At 41.7% G+C, this 19,280-nt stretch overlaps 1 long non-coding RNA gene across 1 annotated transcript in view; it reads right to left on the bottom strand.

The window, feature by feature from the left end:
- Positions 1 to 15,341: 15,341 nt before the first annotated feature.
- The window catches only part of LOC140068833 (uncharacterized), a 35,790-nt gene continuing 31,851 nt past the window's right edge, over positions 15,342 to 19,280 (bottom strand). Inside the window, exon 4 of the long non-coding RNA XR_011848578.1 lies at positions 15,342 to 15,573. This is a non-coding gene — a long non-coding RNA (uncharacterized lncRNA). The remainder of the gene's footprint in view (positions 15,574 to 19,280) is intronic.

The following is a 19,280-nucleotide window of genomic DNA, read 5'->3' as shown; positions in this document are numbered from 1 at the left end:
GGGCTAAACACTAATTAGCCTTAACATAACTTTAACACAGCAAAAAGGACTGTGCAGCATATAATCAGTTAAACCTTGCATATGTGAAGTAAGACAAATAGCGAGAATGACACGTGGAAGGTCGTAGAACTGAGCACAGTTGTATCACCGGCACATATGATGACATCTTATGAAGCGAGGAATGTATTATGTCATTGCAGCTTTCAGCCTTTATTCTGTTCTGAGAACCAATGGCCCAGATGACCGTTCACACACAGGGAATTTCGAGAATCATCTTCCAAAGCTTTGTTTTTATCACTGACAGAAGAAAAGCTGGAAACTTCTCAGCATCTCTGTAGTGATGTCTTCCTGGTTTCCTTTTCATCCTGGAAGACTATTTATTATGTAACGTCACTGAAATAATATATTCACCACATGATCCAATGTATGTAAGCCATATATAGTAGGCTTGGCAAACACAGATTGGGGCACATTTACTAAGGGTCCGAACGCCGCATTTTCGCCGGGTTTCGCATTTTTTTTCTGTTTTGCCCTGACTTGCCCCGGGTTTTTGGCACATGCGATTGGATTGTGGAGCATCCGCCCCGGCTTGCATGCGACACAAATCGGGGGGCGTGGACGTCAGACAACCCGACTGATTCGGACAAACCGCGGAATTTAAAAAGCAAGATCAGCACTCACATGCACCAGGAAGAAGAAGGTGAACTTCGGCGGACCTCAGCGGGGAAGCGGGGAAGCAGAAAATTGGACGCACGATCCTAGTGAATCGCGGCAGACCCGAATCCTCGTCAGACAACTCACGGTGGGGATCGCGGTAGGATGGGTAAGTAAATGTGCCCCATTATTACTAATTACCTTATCAGCATAGAACCCCAAAGTCTTCAGGGACTATTCTGGGGCTACGCTGTTCAGGATATGTCCAGGTAGTATGTACAGGACTAACTTTACTGCCACTATGAACACACATAAGTCACACACTTACTGCCACCGAAAGTGAACCTGTCACCAATAAAATGCAGTCTGATCTGCTGGCAGCATGTTATACATGAGGGTGCTGATAGATTAGGGGTGCAACTGCCTGTGGCAGGTTACCTTCAACTTTTCAACATAGAAAAAGCAGAGAATGGGTCTCCTAAACATGTTTACAATCAATAGGTCACCATTCATTTTCAGGGTTTCTACTAACCACTGACTCTTCCATCAGGAGCGGATTTAGACTGCCATTGGCCCTGGGCTGTATGAATATTCTAGCTACTACAAGTCTGGGATTCACTTTCTACACATAGAACTAGAATAAATCTTCTTGGAGGATGCTTCAGTTCTGATTGCTTGCAATCTGAGGTTTCAGGACCATTGAAGTCCTGAAATGGATCTTGTTTATATGTGTATTGCGAGCATGGATTTCTCACTATAAAATCTGGTGAGTGGTTTGGGTGGCGATGACCCCACCCAAGAAGGCTTGTCCCAGGGATACCACTCAAACTGCCTATATTGTAATCCACTACTAAACTAGGTCTCCACTTAAAGGGGTATTTCCACGAAGAAAAGTTTCTTAAATATACTCAGGATAACAAAATAACACATTATCTAATTCACTGTTATTAACAAAGATACATCATTTCACAGATATAATTCCAACCTGTCTCTATCAGTCCTGCTGTACACAATTTCAGTTGCCCCTAGACACGACCCTGTAACTTCTGACTTAGGGCGGGGACGCCATCTTGAATTTCTGTGTGATTGCGATGGAGCTGAGTTTCTCTCTCCCTGCACTCTAGCCCCGCCCCCTTGCAGTCCAGGATGGAGCTCACGCTGACACAGACACTGACATCCTGTCGGCAGCAGTGTGAGGAGAACTACAAGCTACAGACAGATAAGTTCTTTACCTGGGGAGGTACAGCAGGAAGAAGGAATAGCAGAGATGTAGCAGGGCTGTGTCATTGTGTGCAATGGGCATCTCATGGATCTAATCATCTCTGATCTGTCTCATCCCTCTTTCTATGTGTCAGATACTATTGCAATTTTCAGAAGCCAGATGAAAGTGTATAGAAACCTTGTACCCTGATAGTATAATCAAGTTGTCAGCTCACAAAACTAGATGGTTCAAATAGAAGCAGATTTATCAAGCTGTCTGAAAGGCTTAGAGAGTCCCCACCCACACTCTGGAATCTTACGCTGACCATCACTGAGTGATAGGACCTAAAACAGCAATAAAACAGTAAAATTGTAAAATAAAAGATTAAAATGATCTTTATTTTTTTTCATGGGAAAACCCCTTTAAGTCACTTTGTATGGCACTCTTGGTCCATGTGAATGTTACTCTGTGATTAACTAGGCCCAGACTTCTGCACTTTGTTCCTCATACACCAGTGCACACAGTAACCAAGGGTGCCAGGCATGTTCCCTTTTACAGATGCACATCAGCCGCATCCATATAAAAAGTAAGCGACAGAATGTAGCTCAAGCCTAATGGATTAAGCACATGACTGGGGCAATAGTCAAGCTGGGTACATTGGTCACTCAGAGTTCAGAAGGGAGGGGGGTGTTTATAGTAGACAAGTGAACATGTTTAAGGGTGGAGCAGGAGGGTTTTATATTATAAACAGTGGGGAGAAAGGAGCACCATTTACTGGATTAAGCTGAACAGGAAAAATCGCCCACCTGCCCGCCCCTAAAATATTTGTTAGTTCATTTTGACATTGTAGGGCTTATTTACTAAGGGTCCCGGATCGCACTTTCGTCTGTGCGCTATTTTCAGGATTTGCACAGCTTTGACAAGTATTTAAGAGGGGTCTGGCTTTTATGCCACAGAAATGGGGGGGGGGGGGGGCGCACAGCCGTACAATATGACTGATTCCGACTGAGCGCGGGATTTAACTTTCAAATTGTGTTCATATGTTGTTTTATCTTGTCACAGCGGTCAAGGTAGGAGGGCTCTCAAAGGCCGCACCTTTTGAGCTGGGGTAATTCAACCAGCATGCTATGCAAATTCCTGCTGGCCAGGGCCTCTGGATGGGGTTTAGCTCTCCAAGGTGGTGTCCACGGGTCTAGTGTTAGACGGCCGTGGGCAAATAGAGATCTGGAGTGAGAGAGTGGGAACGCCTCTGAGGACGTCTCCTTTCACTTTGTTTAATGGTTTTGTATTTTTAGGAAATATTGGCTGCTGTGGCCTTTCCCACTTTATACAGTCCTTTATGTATTTTGGGGGGGTCACGATGGGATGGGTACCACAGCGACAGAGTTGGTGTCCCCTAGTCATGCAACCCCTCAATGTCTAAAATAAAATCAATGCTGGTTGCCACATAATGGCATATTCCTCTTCAAATGGGATGAACTAACACAGGAATTGTATTTCCCCAGGTAATACAGTTAATGCTAGGCTGAAACTCTTACCAGGCTAAATGACCAGACATATTACAACATAATACTGGACTGGGTTCATCAGCAGTCCTGACACAGTTTCACCAGTGTTTGATATACTGATAGACTGTTTGAGCGACTGTTCCTTATAGGAAACCTGTGAGCAGGGACCTAATTTTCACTTAAGACAGGTTGCAGAAGCCCATTAGAGCTGCTTTGCAAATATGTCTTTCTGCCTTCTGTAATTCTGTGCTGCAGACTACACAGCTCTTAGCCCCCACCTTTGTGCTCCTATACAGGAAGAGAAGAAGGGAGGAGCTGTACAGGAGCACAAAGGTGGGGCTTAGAGCTGAGCAATCTACAACACGGACAAGTCATATATTTTTTGAAATACATCAAAACCAAAGCCCAACCCCTGGGGCTACACAGATGATTCGGTCAGGGTGCAAGGTAAGTTATAACAAACAATTATATTGTATTGCAAATGCTAATAGAAGGCAGAAAGGCAGATTTGCATTGCAGGTGTGATGGGCTTATGTTACCTGTCTTTAGTGAAAATGAGGTCCCTGCTGACAGGTTCCCTTTAAATAGAAAATGGAACTGGGGGAGGTGCTAAGATAAAAGTGAATAACTTACTTAAACTATTTTTGTTTTTGTGAGATGTTCAACAAGAAGTATTGAGGTTATTTTAAAGGGTTCGCAAACATTTGTGTTGTGTACTTGAATTGACTTGGATTAAAACCTGTTAAAGCAGAAGACAATGCGGTGAGTTTGGCCAGGCGGCTGTAGAGGAAGTGGACATGATTAAGATGCCTTTGGAGAACCCTATAATTAGCGAATGTTCTGCTAGATAAGGACAAAGTCTGTGCGCCTGTGCAGCATCCAAAGCACAAATGTGATTATTTCCCTCTGCTGATGATGCCTGGGAGAGCATATTATAATGTAATTCATATCCAATCTCAGTCATTTTACTGAACATTACCCCTTCTTATCCTACAAATGGGTCCAAATAACCGCTGCACAAAGGACACACAATTCTGCTGCTGCATAATACAAGAGCAGTTACTTACACAATAAACTTAAGACTTTCAAGGTCCCTAAAAATAGAATTTCTGAGGTTTTGTTATGAAGACTTCTGGGGAATATTCAACAAAAGGGATTTTACTCCAGGAGATAAGCTGTCTGCACAGTGTTGTCATCGGGGAAATGTTCTGCGTTGTCGCCTTCTTTATCTACCTGGTTTCTATCATCTTTTGCATTGTTATATAAAGTGTATCATTGTTTCAGTGGAGGTAAATGGATGCAGTGCAATGTAATGCAGAAGGAGTTGCACAAACACAATGATGCAGATGAGGGATCCTTTGTTGAAAAATGATCTTATCTTAGAATGAATTATAATATTATTATTATTCTCAGGATTATTTACAATGTTGTAAGAAATTACTCGCATATCTACCTACTTACAATAATTAGTCCCTGTGTGGTTTTATTCATTTATTTGTATTCCAATTATTGCAAAAGAGAAATTTAGGAGTTAACATTGTGAAATGTTGTTATCCAATAAGAATCTTTATTCTATGGTAAAGCAAGCTGGAAGCTGATTGGAGAGGGCTGCCAGTATAAAAACCCCTGGTGGGCAGGAGCACATGGTCAGAGTAGAGAGTGAAGCCAGACTTAGAGTCGGTCCTGCATTTTTGGTCAGCAAAGCAAGCAGAGTAGAGAGCAGCTCCTGCACAGCTGCACCAGTCAGTGTCTTAATATCAGGAAGCAGAGGTGCCTCAAGCCACTGCCTAACACCCTTAGGGCAAGTCAGGAGACTAAACCCCAGAGCTGGAGTCCACCATCCGGACTCGACTCCTGTGACCCGAGACATGGGTCGCAGGGGCACCTGTGACAACAAGACAGCAAATAATTCCTTTATAGGCTGAAACCCACATTCAGGTATTTTACTACTCTGTATATATGACTGGTTTGGTTTTTCTCCCAGTAGACTGAGCTCAAAAAGACTTTCCTGGACTCTCATCTCTTCTTTCATAAGCCAGAGACATTGCTAGACTTCTCCCCAGTTGTGCCTGGGAGTACCCATCTCTGCTAAAAAGAATAACATAGAATAACTACATTTCTACTAAGAACTGTGCCCCTCATCAAAAGAGGAGATTTTCTTCACTTTTTCCTTCAGGACTGCGCCCAGAGAATGGATGCATTTTGAGCCCCCTATAAGACTCTTATTTTTTCAAAGAAAAAGGACAGCCTTATTATTGGTGCTTTCAAAATTATGCCTTCCCTTGTAGGAAATGGACCTTTGTTATCGATTGCAATGAACTTTATGCCATCCCTTTCAGGTTAAAAGGACACTTGATATTTATGCTATTATGCATGCCATGCATTTCTTTTACAGGAAATGGGCATTGTTATTGCTACTAAAAGTAGCCACCATGATAAATATGACTCACAGGGGGCTCAAATTACATCCATTCTCTGGGCACAGACCTTGATGAAGGAAAAAGTGAAGAAATCTCATCTTGTGATGAGGGGCACAGTTCTTAGTAGAAATGTAGTAATAGCAGACTATATAGCAAATGTAAATGATGAACATTCCAATATGGGTCCATAGTACTTTGAATTGATGAGTTGCATGACAGAACACTATAGAAAGTGAATTGTCAAATGGTCTCATCGGCACTCTGTACTGACTGGCCGCACCAGTTAAAGGATAAGCAGTCTCAGCTGGCACTGTGTACTGAATGGCTGCACCAACACAATAAAAGTGTTTTGGGCTATAAATGGCAGCAATTACGTCCTGCCTCACTGGCACTAGCAACAGAAATGTAAATGATGCATGGGTACCAGCGGCACTCTGTACTACTAACTGGCTGCACCATTGCAGTAGAAGCCATTTGTGGCTCGACACTGCACCATAAATGGCAGTCATTTCTTCTTGCCTGCCCGGAACTGGTGACAAAATACTAGAAATATAAATGATGCACAGGTAACAGCGCTGTGTACTATTAACACAATAAACTGTAGAAGTATTTTTAGCCTTTAAATGGCAGCAATTTTCTCCTGCCTGTCTGGCATTGGTAACTAAACACTAGAAATGTAAATGATGAACATTTTATTCCATATTTATCAAAATTAGTGCAAACTGTACTATTTGCAGTTTGCCTATGACATGTGCAGAGTGCGCCCGGTCTTCATAAATCTAGGTTGATTATATTGTGAGCCCCATGGGGACAGGGACCGATTTGGCAAGCTCCATGCAGCGCTGCGTAATCTGTGTGTGCTATATAAATAAAGGATTTTTTATTAATCTGGTGCCCACTGGACTGCTCGGGAAGTGTGCACCATTTTGGTTTTTGGTGCACTTTGTTTATGGTGCGGAATTGTTGTGCACATCCCTTCAGTTGCACAATTTTTCTGTCTTGTCGGACAAAGTGCAGCTGTAACACAATACCAGCGCAGACACTTTATAAATGGATGTACAATCAGTTTGCACATAGTATTAACCCCAAAAAGAGACAGGAAACTGGCACAAACACTTTAAGAAATGTGGGCCAGTGTGTGCCCCCTGCATTGCAAGCAGACACTGCACCAAATCTAATATTCTGGCTCTGCCAGCTTTCTGTCTGACTCTGCACTAGAAACAACATCTTTGGAGCTTGTGCATGTATTTAAGAAGTGTTTACAACAGCTTTGTGTCGCAGCTCTACTGTATCCAACAAGACAGAAAAATTGTGCACCTAAAAGGGCTTGTTAGTACTTAGTCAGAGTTTGTAACAAATTTGACACAGTTTATTGAATACTGGCGCACAATCTTCAATTATCAGGCACACCCTGCAATGCTATGAAAGTGTGAATCATCTTTTTTTAGTTGCATCTTTATTATAAAGAGTGTGACTCAAACACCACAGATAACACACAGTATTTATTTATATAGCGCACACAGCCCCCATTGGGCTCACAATCTAATCAACCTACCGGTATGTTTTGGAGTGTGGGAGGAAACCAGAGGATACCCACGCAAACACGGAGAGAACATACAAACTCTTTGCAGATGTTGACCTGTGTGGGACTTGAACCCAGGACCTCACTGATGCAAGGCTATAGTGCTAACCACTGAGCCACCATGCTGCCCAGAGATCTCTTTGAGAACAGATAGATGTTTCCTGAAGTAATACTACAGATAACTCACAGGGATAACTATATATATATAGTAGATGTTTCCTATGTAACTCAGATAACATACCATTTGCTAAGGCTCGGAGTACAGATAATGTAGTAGAAGCTTCCTGCAGTCTTATGTAACCTTCCATACCCCAGGAAACTTCTTTCTAGAAGATCTTCCTGAACTTTGATACTTTGTGACATTTTATGATATTTTCTATTTTATTGAGCAACTTATTTATTGTGATGAAGAATATTAGGGCCACTCTCACATTGCCTTCCCTTCTCTAGTCACTATGTATCTGGACCCTGTCCACACAGCGTGTTTCCCTCTGGTGTTGCTGTGCAGTGATACATCACCGGCTGCCATGTAGAAATGACTAGCAGCCGCTTTAATATTTAATGTGGCTGAAGAAAAATGACGCGAGGAGAAGCGAGCTTAATTAGATGTAATTGAAAGCAGCGCAGGATACATTTGTAGGTTTCGGAATAAATGTCTGTGGGTTTGTTTAATGATCCTCTGAAATAATGGATTTACATTCCCATTCATGTATTAATGACCCCGCTATTGTAGTGCCATGAACCAGCCCTAGGGACGCCACATATTAGAAATATGTGAGCTGCGCAATTCACCATTTCAATACATGCACCCCTTCAAGAGCCGGATATTGGATGCATGGGGAAAAGGGATTTGTTCTTCATCTTCACTATCCTACACCATGAACAAGGAGGTATTTGGCATACCCAGTTCAGACCCTCACAAGATCCCTCAAGGTTATCTGATTGCTATATTTTGAACATTTCACTTTATAATCTACTTTCAGCCTTTCACTCTTTGGCTGCAATTTCACATGGCGCTTGCATTGCATTTAGAAACCCAATGCAAATACCATGGAAAAGGGCTTGGCCCAATCACATATGGGTTTCCATTGAAACGCATGTGATTGGTAATGAGCATCCGCTGTATTGCACATAAACAATGCAAAACACAGGTTGGTCAGTAACATACATTTCATTGCGTAAGGTGCATGCAGACAGTAATGACAACACAGCCCCTCCGTCTTTTGAAAGCCACCTGAGATGGGACCAAACAGAAAGTCCCAAATACTGCTGGAATCACTTGAGCTGCCACTCCCAGAGCCTACCAGTAGCTTCAAGAAAGGAGACAAGATTAATATGGCTGTGTCTATTTTTGCAGATCTACTAGAAGGGAATATAAAGGGGAGAGCGCACCCCTCTAAAGTAGAATTATCAGGTAATGTTGAGTGCTTGTGCCCACCCCTTACAAGTGGAGATTTAGCTTTGGTGCTTTGGGAATAAGGCTTTGAATAATCCCTAAGTAGACTGCCCTGCAGTCCATGTTGTTTTTTTTCTGCAGGAAGTTTGGTACCAATTGGTGGGACTGGAACGGCACCAAAGGGAGCACAGATGATTTGTAGGAAAGGCTGCTGTGGTCTGTATTTTATGTTTATTGTAAGATTATGCGTTTTAGACATGAACTATCTCCTGCATCAGATCTCCTTCTGCCCAGGTGATTTGGATCTTGGACGCTTCAGTAGCATCTGTAGATTATTTAGAATTGCCTCTGTTGTCCACAATGCATATAGTCCTTCGTACTATCATCACAGTGAATTCCGACCTGATCCCAAAACTTTTTACCACTGACCTGCAGAGTCCCGTTCCCTGATGATCGGGCTCACTGGCAGGATACAGTAAGTAATCAGTTTTGTTCACATTAGAGTTTGTTTACACCAAGATGATGATTTGGGAAAGGTGCATGCAGCTGTATGGTCAGTGGTGAAAGATCTTGAGATCAGGTCTGAACACCTGAGTGAAGTTGGCTCCCCCACCTTGTTGAAATCAAACAAAATTGGTGTCAAACATTTGTGCCTCATTTGTGCTGCTCAAATTTTTGTTTGTGCTGCTTTTGCTTTGAATCAATGAACAAAAAATTAAAGGTCAAAAGTTCAAGCAGCCCCCCCACATTAACCGAATCAAACAAAACTGGTGTCAAACGTTAGTGCTACGTTTGTGCTGGTTTGTGCAGCAAAAATTTTCGAGGTCATCAGAGTTAATTTCTTCCAAAGTACAATGTGTTTGCTAGTTCCCCCTGGTTCATCCTAAACACCTTTAACCTATGTAAACAATTGAACATACCTTAAAAATGATAGCAGCACAAATGAAAATTTTTGCTGCACAAACTAGCACAAACCTAGCAATAATGTCTGACACCAGTTTTGTTTGATTTGGTTAATGTGGGGGGGGGGGATGGGGCTGCGTGAGCTTTTTTTTGTTCATTGATTCAAAACAAAGGCAGCACAAACAAAAATTTGAGCAGCACAAACCAGCACAAACGTAGCAGAATTGTTCGGCACCAGTTTGGTTTGGTTTGGGCAATGTGGGGGGGCTGGTTGTACTCTGCTGCACAAACCAGCACAAACATAGCACAAACGTTTGACACCAATTTTGTTTGATTTGAACAAGGTACGGGGGCTAACTTCACTCAGGTGGTCTGAACAGGTCTCTGAAGGCTATAACTAGTGCACATGCTCAGGACACAAACATCGCTGACTCACTCTGCCCTGTTTAAGTATCTACTTGCTGACCTCATATCTCTTACCACTGATGGTTGGTACTATGTTTTTAGTATAGGTAGTCCTCTGTAAACTCAGGAAATCATCAGCAATCGGCTGGATTTGGCTACTAACAAATAACTTTAAAAGGTTAAGTACAAAAGCTTCATACAGTCAACCATATCATTCTTACCCTGCTAAAGTTTCTTGAATGTCAGCAGGAGCTGCAGGTCATGTGACCCACTGGCACAAGGATTTCCTGTGATGTCATATCAGAGGATAAAACAAGCAGTGTTGTCATTACTGTGTGCACGCCCCTCTATGATAACCACTTCCATGTCAGTGGTTGGAAGAGCTTGCCAAGGACATCCACACATCTCCAATCCACTGACATGGGAGTGGTTATGACAGAGGGGACGTGCATAATAACTGCAAGGCAATCTTGATCCACCAGAAGCGTCTGGGCGATCAGTTTAAAAAAATAGATAATGTCCTACTCGGGACTGTTTTTCATGGTCTTATCTGTAGTTTCTGTGGATTTGTTAAAACAATTGTAGACTGATGCAAATTGAACATGAAAACATTACAAAAATGAAAAAGAAAAACTCACATACCATGGCTTGTCTGTGTGGTGGAGCTTTCCATGTGAGTGCTTCCACGGCGTGTGGCATGTAGAGCAGTCTCAGGAGAAAACGAAAGGAAGTCGGAGCACATCCAAATAATATCCAAATGGTTCTTTATTGAATATCTATTAAAAGCAATACACAAATATGTGCATAATGGGTGCAGGTACAACATCTGCGCAGGTGTGCTTCCTGAAGACCCATCAGAGATGTCAACTGTATGAATCTGCTGTCCAGGCCAGGATTGTCTGGACCAAATATAACTGATTCAAGCCTACAGATGTGAGAAGTATTAGATTTGAACAAGTTTTCCATGTCAGGGTGTACAATGTATTCAATCACCTGCAAATTTCAGTTCCTGGCTGCGTTTCATTTTCTGTCCCGTTTCTAGCATTTAACTTCAGTTGTTTTGGTAATTTGTGTTCTAGATAGGTGGGTTAATATTTAGTATATTTTCTAATCCTGGAGAAACTCCCATCACATTACAAGACTGATTGCTGATTGTGACAGGCATTTTAAGAACATCAATAGCACAGATTAATCCCTAGGATTCTTCTCGTTTTGACATGAGATGGTCTTGCGCTGCGGGCACTTTCTTTGCTCTACGCTACAATATCTCATTCTACACGTGGAACACATTATTTCTTTTTTCTAGCGTTAATGAATTACAAAAGACTTGAGGGAGCCGCGGCTGACAGGCCACATTTAAGTCACAGAGCCCATTAATAATGTACGTAACCCCTCATATGTGTAAGTGTATGGGTAAGTGTATGTATGTGTTATTGCTTACACAAGCTTGCTCTTCATTTACATAAAAATAAAGATAGTAGAGTAACATATATTTCTATTCACATTGCTGGGATCTACCCAGCAGCACCAATAATTAGTCTACCATGAATGAAGATAGACTTGGAACAAGTTGACTATTTTGTTTTGTTGTTCTATGTGTAATTGGGAAATGATGCATAGTCCCTTCAGGACTCAAGGACATAGACGCATTCTGTGGAAATCTGTCCTGTGATACCTGTGATTATGTGATTATAACTTTGGAATGTTTGAGATTGTTATCTCATGACACATTGGGGGGGATTTTCTAAACACACGTGCCCCACAATTCTGGTGGTTTTGCACCAAAACCACTGTCTAAAATGCCTTGCACCAGTTATCAAGGCTTTTAGACTATTTTTTTGGCACTTTCCCGAGTTGTCCGAATAAGGGGTGTGCCCTCTGGTAGATGGGCGTGGCCTCACAAGAAAGGGCGTGGTTTTCAGAAAATCGCCCGCGCACCCAAAATTCGGCCGCACAGTTTAACCAACTAAAAGTAGGACTAAAGTAGGAACCAACAGTCTTATACTGCACCAGAATTTATCATGACAGTGATAAATATGGCGCAGCAAAAGACTATTTTTTTCTAGCTAGAAACTGTGTGGAACCTGAAACACATTGTTAAATCCCCCCCATTGGCTCTGATCTATTACGCGTATTTTGCACATAAACAAACTGTTTGCACATGTATTTATGAAGTGTTTGCTGCAGCTTTGTATCGCAGCTGCACTGTGTGTGTCACGACACAAAACTCTGCACTAAAGGGCTGTTCCAGTGCCTATTCACACCGGGTGCAACATTTATGTCAAAAGTCCGACACAATTCACCCTGTACCTAGTGATAAATGTGGGCCAATGTGTAGAATGGGGACAGTGGTGAAGATTTAGGTAAAGTTTGTATCAGGGTCCATTGGAGTTATGATGCTGGTGGGCACCCACCATTGATTAGGCGTTCCTTTCTCTGGGATATTTTTTTTATAGGTTGCATTTGGCCTAAAGTAAATTTCATGGCCCTTGAATCACACTCTCAGCTGAGGAAAAGCAGACTCCTTCCTCTTAATCTGATATCAATTGTTACTTTTTAGTTTTTCTTTCCCATGACACCAGTTACTGGAAACATTTATTAATCTTGAACAAGTTATTGTAGCAAGTGATTTTGTAGGATACTTTGGAGGGTTCACAAATATTATCTGCTCCAGAGTTATAGCACATGCTGCAGCCTCTGTCTTCTTTATATCCTATGCTCTGTACTTGAAATCTTATTTAATGCGATGTGAGCAGCGGCCATTCTTCCTTGCAGACAACACATCGGTGAAAGGTTCCCCTATAACTGTAGCCAAGCAGAAATCCATTAATGAGGCCCTGGGGCCTAGCCTCTCGCATATTCTATCCTGTAATATTAGGATTATTATGTACAGCTGGCGGTTTACATCCTCGTGGAGCTTTTTATCGATTTGTTTACACCTCATTTACCTGAAAATGTTCTAAAGGGGCCGGGAAACAGTTAATAAGTCATCTTTATGTTGTTCTTGTTTTTCACCAAAACTTCTTGTTTAGAGAACAATGAAAAAAGATCAGATGCTTTAAAGGGAACCTGTCACCACATTTTTCTCAAATACAGCTAGTGACAGGTTCTCATAAAACTCTATTAACTAACTGACACAATACTTGTATCTAAAATTGTTTACCTCAGATCCCTATATAATCTTTTTAAATTTAAAAAAATTGCCTTGCATATAGACAATACTAGAGCGAGCCAGAGAGGGCGTGGCCTCCTCAGGCTGAATCCAGCAGCTCCTCCCCATGTCTTCTCAGCATTCAACAAGTAATGTCATGGGTCCAGGATGACATCATCTAAGGTCCTTTAGCTTGTTAACATTAGCAAAATGCCCCCCATGCATATCTGATCACATGAAATCACAGCATGCCTCCATGGACTTCTACTCCTCCACATACCTCCATGGAGGCATGCTGTGATTTCATGTGATCAGATATATGCATGGGGTACAATTTGCTAATGTTAAGAGGATAAAGAACCATAGATGATGTCACCCTGGTCACATGACATTTCTTGCTGAATGCTCACTAGACATTTTGAGAAGCTGCTGGATTCAGCACACCCCTTCTGACTCTCCCTAGTGTTGTCTATATATAAGGCAAGGTTATAAAGTTGATTATATGGGGAACTGAGGGAAACAATTTTAGCTAAAAGAAGGGTGTCAGTTAGTTAATAGGGCTCTATGGGAACCTGCGGCTGGCTGTATTTGTGTAAAATGTGCTGACAGGTTCCCTTTAAGTGGGGAACGTGATGTAGCTTTTTCCTCAGTCATCTCAGTAACATTCTAAGAGCTGAAGTGTGATGATCAGGGAGTGCTGTGATTAGTGCTGCTCTGTAGTCACAGAGGCTGACACTTGCTTACTTGTTTTACTTTTTTATTCCATGTGTATTGCCGGATTTGTCCAGTCATAACAAAAACAGGATACATATGCCTGTAAAGACGTTGTCTTATTGGGTGTCCCTTAACAGGTTAGTCCTGGTGTGGAAACCCCTCTTGCTCCTTCCATAAAAAGGCCAATTTTTACCCCGTTGTACTTCTGCTATTTTGTGTATAACGCAACTACCAAAGAATCCTCTGATTTTATTCTACTTTTCCTCTTTTATGCTTCTACAGTGAAAATGGGCAGAAATACAACAGCCGGTGCCGCCATTACATGCAGGTTGTTGCGTACTGCATTTTCAGGGCTCAACCTGACGTTGCCATGTGGCACAGGACAATTTAGACGTGAAATATAACATTGCTATTGCAGAAAGCCGGAGTACTGCAGCTGGTTTATAGCTTGGGCGTACTACGCTCCAGACTCCTGCAGCCGCCAGGCACATAAATTATATATTGAATGCTTAATATTACATATTTCTGCCGCTGGTAAATTTTTAAGGACATCTGGATATTACAAAAGAGCATATGCAACAGAATACCTTAACTGGCACATGGAGCCATTAACATGTAAATCCGCCCAATACCCACAGTCAGCATTCCTTACAAGATGAAGGATGTTAGATGCCATGCAAGGAGCTGACATCTTCTCTGTAAATGGGGAGGAGGGGGGTTTAGGTCATGTAGTCGTAGCAGGGTCTTGCTGGTAACTTTCACCTCTGCTGAATTTAGCATGTTCCAGCGTCCTGCCCCAATAACAAAGGATTAAGCCGAAAGCCCAGATTTACCACATTAAACTTGAAATGTATAGCAAAACATGGTAAAACTTTTGATATTATCTTGTCTCTAGGTTAACCCTTAAGGCCCTTTTCCATTTTTGCATTCCAGTTTTTGATTTGCTGCATTACAAAAGCAACAACTTTTTTATTTTTCCATTTACAGAGTTGTAGATCCTAGTGGCACTATTTCCTACATGTAGTGAGAAGAAGCAAAAGGATTCCAAATCTAGGACCACTTTGGTTGGACACCTATGATGTTAGGTACAGAGCTGCAGATACAGAGCCAGCTACATAAACTCCCTTCTGCAAGTAACTTTATGTAGTGAATCAGCACTGCAGCTTCTTTTAACCCAGTGGTTGCCAGGTCTGAAAGAGTTAAATAGAACTGTTGGGTCTTATCAGATCTTGTAAAGTCTGATCATACTGGTACAATCTGAGCAGTGAAAATGTACCCCATGGGTCTTTTGAAAAGCATATACATTTTATATTACATAGCAGAGCGACCATCACACAATAGGAATTCCCTTTGAGTTAATTTGAAATTTTAAAGAAAACCACATACAAAAACTTTTTTTACCACTTTTTCTAACTTTTACGCCAAACAAAATTAACAATGAAAAAAAAAATCTCCCGTGGATAGGGTCTTACTTGCTTAGTGGGATAACCCCCTTTAAAAGACGTCTCCAACTGTAGGTATGGATTTGAAAGGAGCAAAATCATCTGATAACTGTTCAGTGTGAGAAAACAACAGAAAAATATCCAGTGAAAGGTGATATTGATCTTCCCTTCTGTATCTTGTGTTGTCTTCCGGGTCTCTACAAGGAAAACATTACTTTGGGTTAATTTATCCGTTTAGCAGCAAATGTCTGAACTGTAAATTGTCATAGGAAGAAGACAGAGACCCCCAGGACCTGCCTGCCGCTATGAACAGAACATCTCTTCCATGCCTTAAAGAGAAATTTCCCAAAATATAATGAAAGGATATTAGATTACATTATCCAAATTGTCTTTACAGGCCTAATACCTCTGCAACATCCCCAACCGGTGCCTAGCCTTTCTTCGGTGTCTGGAGGCAGCCAGGGCCCTGTTAATCTTGAGCACACTATGGTCACGGTGCTTGGTATCGGGACTGGAGGTGGTGTGGGCAAGAAAAGTACAGGGAGAGGGTGATGTAATAAGTTTCTCCCTGGGCAACCCCTGAGGTATATATAGGAATCCCTGGTTGATGGAGGATAGGGAGCCTGTGATGGTGAAACAGCCTGATCACACGGGATCACACAGAGGCACATTGTGCAAATCTTTATTTGAACTCAAACAGCAGGCAACGGCCTAACATCAGCAGCAAGTTCAGCAGGCTGGAAAGCTGGTAGGAGATAGCTGGTCTGCAGGAAGGGTTGCTCACAACCTGGTAGTAACTTCAGGCTAAGCTGGTAAAGATGAAGCCAAGTCCAGACAGTGGATCTATGCTCTAGCCTAGTCTCCTGAGTGGCCCAAGGTGTCAGGCAGTAGCCTGAGAAAACCTCTGCTTCCTGGTAGTATGACACTGGCTTCTGCAAAACATGCAGGTGCTGCACTCTGCTTATACCTATGCTTTGCTTCTGCTTAGACCTAATCTGACCATGTGCTCCCACCCATAAGGAGTTTTATACTCCTCTAGTGAGGTGGCAGCACTCTCCAATCAGCATCCAGCTTGCTTTACAATAAGAACACAGAATATCATTGGTTACAGCCAATATATGTGTTAACTGTTGTCCTCCAAGGCAGTGGTCAGAGCTACAATTAAAAAGTTCCCCACTATTGTAGACCTCCTAGAGACATGATCAGACTCCCTAGGCAGATACCCTATGCTTCGGCAGGGTTGTTGCACTTCCAGCAGCTTTTTATAGTTGAATCCAGGGGTGTCGCTAGGTCAAAAGATCCAGGAGAGAAGAGAGAATATTATTTAGAGTGGAGGGGCACAAGAGAGGGCATTTTTAAAGGGGCCATTCAGAGTGAGGGTTCTGTGACTGGAAGAGGAAACGTAAGGCTGGATCTTTTGGAGAAGATAAGGAACAAGAAAAACTACAATCAGAATACATATCACCTGCAGTCCCTGGATGTAATTTCTACATGTTTTCTGTAGCTGAATATGAAAAGTATGGCTTTAAGCACATGGGTGTAAGGTATATGTAAGGGTCTGGATGGTAATTAGAATTTGCCAAACCTGCATTGGGGGCTGTGCCCCAATCTTTTACGACCCTAGCAATGCCCCTGGTGGACTCCAATACCGACAATTTGCTGTGAGCTAAACTTATCAGCAGTACAAATTTCCTTACTTTACTGATGACAATGGTGACAATGAATTAATACAAGTAAAATGTACAAGTCTGGTTTTCTCCGTTTGGGGCAAATCAATCACGGTGTGTGTAATTCAGTGTGTTAGCATGTTGCAGTTAAAACTTTATCACAACTGCAGCTAAAAGAACTACATTCCATTTTGATGTGGTTTTAGGTATTACTTCTTCATTTAAAATGTAACAAAAACTTAAATTCTTTTTTTTTATTTCAGAAATGAATAGACAGGCAATAATAATAAACTTAGTAATAAAATTTATAAAGTAATGCAGGACCAGGATAAGGGGTAGGTGTTTATATTTTTTTAAATTCTGTTGGGGTGTATATATATATATATATATATATATATATATATATATTGGGGGCAAGTGTTGGCCAGGGCTACCTATATACTGAGGGGCATGTGCTGGTCTGGGTTTCATATAAACTGTGGGATGTTTGCTGACCTTGCCAACCTTTATGTTGGGGGGCATGTGATGACCTTGGCAACCTAAATACTCCGGGTCATGTGCTTACCTTGGATACCTATATAATGGGGATCATGTACTAACCTGGGCTACCTATATACTGGGAATATTTGATGGCCTGGAATGCCTATACACAGGGCACAGGGAGGCATGCACTAGGGGGAGTGTGCTGGGCTACCTATATACTGGGTTTGCTGTGCTATCCAAATTTATAATGGGGAAGCTGTGTCTAAATTAATGAAGAAACTATACAGTAGTTTGCAGGAGGCCTAATGTGGTTATTTTGAGGAGCACATATCAAAAAGTCAAAAACAAAGGTATGCAATAGTGACCCAGGTAAACAGATCAAGAAATTTTTATTAAATAGAAACAACATACTTTTTGATATGGATTCTTGATGCATGACCATTTTCTTACCATTGACTATGATTATCGGTGCCTGCCTTGTTCTGTTTGGTTAGATTATTTTGAGGAGCATATAGCTGCTCTCTTGGGGGCATTACATTGACTGCCATTTTTTTAGGAATGTTTTCCAGAGCCCAAAAAGTGGCAAATTCTGTAGTGATAATGCACAGAATGAAGAAGTTGCCTGCCATGACATTCTCTACAAAATGGAGAACAATTCCCAACTATGAGGAGTCTGCCAGGTAGAAGACCAGGATGGACCAGGCCACATAGACATAGAAGGAAACAGATGCAAACTAATTTGAGCAGTACATGATGCCTTTCTGAAGGCAGTCCAGGTGTGCAGTACACTAAATGCTGGTATATATTTATCTGTTGTTACTTACTGCAGTACATTAATTTTTAGATATATTTATATGTACAGTATATTTTATGTGTGTTTCATTGTGAATAAATATTTATATATGCAACATAGTCATTGGTATCTATATATTTGGTATATTCGTTGCTGGAATATATTTATTGGTTTTCTACATTCATTGCAGGTAAATATTTATATTTGTAATATATACATTTAAGTTATTGTTACAGCTGTGTCATAGTCTTCTGCTTTTCAACTGAGAAGGCACTGATTCTCTCTGTGCTTTTCAGACGGAAGTCTGAACCACGCTCTACTGTGTTCAGCCATTTTCCTTGCAGAACAAACTATTAGTCTTCCCAGCTCTGTATACTCTGCTATCTATAAAAAGCTGAGATAATAAGATCCAAACTAAACCATATCGCACAAAGGTTTATGTCCAAAAAGTATATCTTAAATCCTGCCTGTGGAAAAGGACATTTAAAACAAATAAACTTTATTGAGTAAATTTCTTAAAAAATATATAGGGTATACAAGCTTAATGGACAGTACTTAAGCTCAGATACACGCTGAGCATTTAATCACTCCAGGATTCCGAGGACTCTCAGGTCTGCTGCCCGACACCTTGGGGTAGTCAGGAAACTAAGCCCCAGAGTAGAGGTCCACTGTCTAAACTCCATCTTTACCAGCCCAGCCTGAAGTTACTAATAGGCTGTGAGGAACCCCTCCTGCAGACCATCTATCTCCTACCAGCTTTCCAGACTGCTGAACCTGCTGCTGATGTTAGGCCGTTGCCTGGTGTTGAAGTTCCAGTAAAGATATGTGAGTTGATTTGCACAACTTGCCTCTGTGTGATCCCTAGAGCAGGCTGTTCACCATCACAGGCTCCCCATCCTTCATCACCTAGGAATCCCCATATACATCTCAGGGAGAAATCTATTCCATCAGCCTCTTCCTC

This window comes from Engystomops pustulosus, chromosome 7 (assembly GCF_040894005.1).
Source record: "Engystomops pustulosus chromosome 7, aEngPut4.maternal, whole genome shotgun sequence".
In the NCBI taxonomy this organism is placed as follows: Eukaryota; Metazoa; Chordata; class Amphibia; order Anura; family Leptodactylidae; genus Engystomops; species Engystomops pustulosus.
This window is presented reverse-complemented; position numbering and strand designations above follow the sequence as displayed.